This window comes from Trachymyrmex septentrionalis, unplaced genomic scaffold, assembly GCF_001594115.1.
Source record: "Trachymyrmex septentrionalis isolate Tsep2-gDNA-1 unplaced genomic scaffold, Tsep1.0 scaffold118, whole genome shotgun sequence".
Lineage (NCBI taxonomy): Eukaryota > Metazoa > Arthropoda > Insecta > Hymenoptera > Formicidae > Trachymyrmex > Trachymyrmex septentrionalis.
The window spans coordinates 207837-212304 of record NW_017304310.1 but is presented as its reverse complement, the minus strand read 5'-3'; positions in this window follow the sequence as shown (position 1 = coordinate 212304).

Here is a 4468-nt window from a genome sequence, read left to right as displayed (position 1 = left end):
TTCACGTGGTCGGCGCGTGGAGAGGGGACTCTTTCGCGGCTTGATCAGTGTATAGGTACAAGCCGTATGATTCCGACTATAATGTATGCTCTAGAGTGACAGCCGGTTTGTTGATTTTTGACACCCGGACGTTACATTCCACCCCTTAGAACGGAACCCGGGGGTGGAATTCCTTCCTTATGCGGGGTATATCTCGGCGAAGCATAGATGCTTCTAGTTATTTGCTCTTCGAGATTTTGAAAGCTATCAAATCTCCGAGTATGCCGCATAGCTTTGTTTGCGTCTCCATCGAGATGGAATTCGTGTAATGGCCGGATGTTCTTGCACGAACCTTCTGTTGGTGCTTAGTAAAGAACCGACAATATCTAATCTGATTTTTAGCGACAAGAGGTGTATGTGAGTATCAGTTCTGTTTCCTATAAAATAATAACTTGACGATAATACCAGCGCTCGCCGTTATAAACGCATAGAAGAGGAAAATTTTTGCCCTAGTGATCCATGGACCCGTTTCTAACTCCGAGTCGATGTCTTGCGTTTCTTCAAAAGGTGTGGCAGAGGTAGTGTCGTCGATTAGGCGTGGAGGTGCTCTCCAAGGTAACTTTTTCACCGATATCTCGATGGGAGAGGGGATGGTCTCTTCTAGTTGCGACGTGAGTATGTATCAGTTGCCTTTGAGCTTATATTTGGCTACGCCTCCGAGATTGCAAGTGACTTCGGTGCCCTTGGCAGAAGATGTACGCGTTCGCGGTGACAAGTACATCAGGTTGCCGTTGACTATGACCGGTAGTTCTAAAAAGCAGGCTCCTGCAGGTCGTACCTGGACAGACACCAGGAGGCAATAGACGAAACACGCAACTTGCTCTTGAATATGGGCGGAGTATCCTGGCTGCTGAGTAAGGGCGTACGCCAGATTGTTTGGATCGCCGTAAGCGGTTAAAATAGAGGTTTATAACCGCGGCTTGAAGATTCTGTTTGGCATTTCTTTCAGCAGCGAGAGGTTGAGTCCTTTACTCGATGCACGAATCACGAGTTTATACTTGCTACGGATGCGTCAGATTATGCCATCGATGGAGTATTAAGCCAAGGAACTATCGGATAAGACCTTTCCAGGGTACGTGTCCAGATGCTGCTGAAAGAAATTATTCCACGATAGAAAAGGAACTCCTAGCCATCGTATTCTGCACTAATCGTTTTAGGTTTTACTTATACGGACGCGTATTCACTAGTCACTGACCACTAATCATTAACATGGCTGTATCGAGTAAAGGACTCAACCTCTCGCCTCATGAAGTAGCGTCTAAAGCTAGAGGAATACGATTACAAAATCGTGTACAAATCCGGTACGTAATAGCAACGCGGATGCTCTTTCGCGGAATCCTACTCATAGTTCAGACTGTCAATATCTTTCCATATTTATCCTAAGTAAAAGACCTTATCGGAAATCTGATATGTCCTTCCTGATAGAAATCTGATAGAAGACCTTACCGATTCCGATGATGAACCATCTCGGAAGATAGGCATTCGGCAGTACAGCCGAATAAGAGATAGGAATCCCCAAGGGCACTAACGACCTCCGAAAAGACAAGGTCTAAGGGATCTCCTCCTCTCTTGCTTGCTCCTCTCGCAGCTACTGTCTCATTACCAGAGTCCCCCTCGGAATCATCCAAAGTAGAGGACACAAGAAGTGACGAATTAATAAGGAATAATCCGCTCACTATAACTTCGACTCCCTGACGAAAGTTACTAACGTCGAACGTGGATTGATGCGATCTGACAGACTCCGCGCTCCCGAAGACGAAGGGAACGTCGCGCCGGTTCCATTAAACGACATCGAACTTTCTGACATTGAATCCGAAGATGAAAACGAATTGAACTCCTCTTCCGATTACATTCTCAGAGAAATCGACGCGCTTACCAATCGTAATGACAATTTAATAATTTTCGTAATCGGAAATCAGCAGCCTGTAGATAACGGAGCTTGCGAGCTCCAGAAAACTTTCAAGCTATCTCCACTCGATAACCTTAGCTTAGGACGAGCCCGCGTGCTATTGTCCATCGACACAGGTCGATATATAATCGCCTTAACGGTAAAGGAAAAAACCGAGCGTCAGAATCGATAGTGAAATATTAGACGAGTGCTTCGCATCTCTGTTGGATGTCGCTAACGAACTATCCTTACACTCCTTTAGCATATCTAAAATAGAGAAGGTTGATAGTATCATCTGTATTCTCTTGTTTCCGAAAAACTTTCGCAGAACGCCCCGAGGTAATCTCGACATACAAAAGCCGTATCACCCCTCCAGTAGAAGATAGAATCCGTATCATACAAAAGAATCACGAATCCGTCGCCAGAGATCACAAGGGCGTAGCAAAGACCTACCTTTATATCAAACAAAAATACTTTTGGAGCAATTTAAAAAACCAAATTCAAGAATTTGTTAGACGCTGTCGTACATGCCAGCTACAGAAACTAGAGAAGAAAAACTAGGCAACCTATAGACACTTATAGACACCTGGCAAAGCCTTCGATAAGGTCACGTTAGATATAGTAGGCCCCCTTAACAGGACAGCCCTTAACAGGAAACGTGTACGTCCTCACTATGCAGGATCTTCTCACGAAGTATTCCGTTTATATCCTCCTGCTAGATGCCACCGCTCAGATCATCGCAATAGGGTTGGTAAACAATTTTTTATATACAGATTTGGATGTTCTAAAAGCATATTAACCGACCAAGGTAGAAACTTTACCAGTCGCCTAATGAAAGCCATCATGAAAAAATTTCGAATCAAGCAACTCTGTACCACAGCCTTCCATCCGCAATCTAATAGATCCCTAGAACGTTCGCATCATGTCCTCATCGAGTTTCTAAAATGCTTCATGAATGAAAATGAAGATTGGAATGACTTTACAGAAAGGGCAAGTTTCTTATACTACATTTCCGTTCACGAAGGGACGGACTTCACTCCGCACGAGTCAGTATTTGGCATCCCCGCGTCCCGGATCTCGTCGGGAATAGATCGCGAAAGCGAAACATATGAATATTATCTAATGAATTTATTCAGAAATTTCCGATATCCAACAAATCGCCAAAGAAAAATCAAAACAAAAATCTAAAACTTATTAAGATAAACGCATAAATATGCAACTTCAAGGTGGAAGATAACGCGTTCATGCTTAACGAAAGGAAAACGCGCAAGTTTGACAGTGAATACGTCGGTCCGTATCCGATTGTCGAGATGCTCGATAACGGAAATGAATTATTATATAGTAAGTTAGGAAATATATTATATAATAAGTTAGGAAAAAACCGCACTAGGGTAGTACATTCTAACAGGTTTCGGAAAGCGTACTACGGCGAGCCCGGCTGGCCGCTCTCTTGTTTTGCAGATAAATTTCAAAATTTTGGACATACTCGCCCTGGTTCGCTGCGTCAACTCCCTCGTCAGCTACGATTGTGAAAAAGCAGACTCCAACGGCAGACTCACTTTTCGCTCAACGTTAAAGACTGCAGCCCGGTATACGAGAAAATTTTGCAGCGAGAAACTTATATCGAACTGGTGCAGTGCCCCAGAATCACAAATGTCGACGTACTAGCCTGCAGAATAGAAATCAAAACCATTTACGAAAAACCGACGAACGATAATACCAATAAGGAACAAAATACAAGGAAAATTATTAAAAATGACAAATATTACATACCTAACGAACTAATCGCGTGCATAGAAGCGTATGTATATGGATACACGATTCAAAATGTAACTTTTAAGAATTTAGTTCCTAATGTTGTGAATAGTAGAACACTGCTTATAAGAAACGCTCGGCGCAAGAACCGTAATTTCCTCATTCGAGGGTTGGAATCACGATAAAAACGTTAAAAACTTTGTACATATCTCGTTTAAAAAACAAATAATAGAAATTAATCTGTTAGTAGATAAGATTTCGTTATACACTACCGCTAAATGTAGATACAGTGAAATGTGTCGACGAGGACAGCTACTATAATTTTTGATCTCCGCTGTTTTACGAAGGACGTAGTAAATTACCGCACACAATTAGCTACAGGGAACTCGCAATGAAAATTTGGGTTATTCAATGAATATCCCACTGGATATGCGCTGACTGATAAACACGATGATATTATCTTCTTCGCCCACACACACGTCTGTAACAATACCGTTTTCCAAACGGAGCATCCGCGCTTCGTTATAAGAGAAATCGCAAACAGTAGTTTTAAGTATTGTATGTAAATAAGTTACGTTTCTTTTCTAATTTTCCATCTCAATATTATTTTGTTAAACGTGTCATGCATGGAAGCATTAAAGGGTTTCACGCGAGTATTATTCTAGAAAAATGCCAAACAGAATCTTCAAGCCGCGGTTATAAACCTCTATTTTAACCGCTTACGGCGATCCAAACAATCTGGCGTACGCCCTTACTCAGCAGCCAGGATACTCCGCCCATATTCAA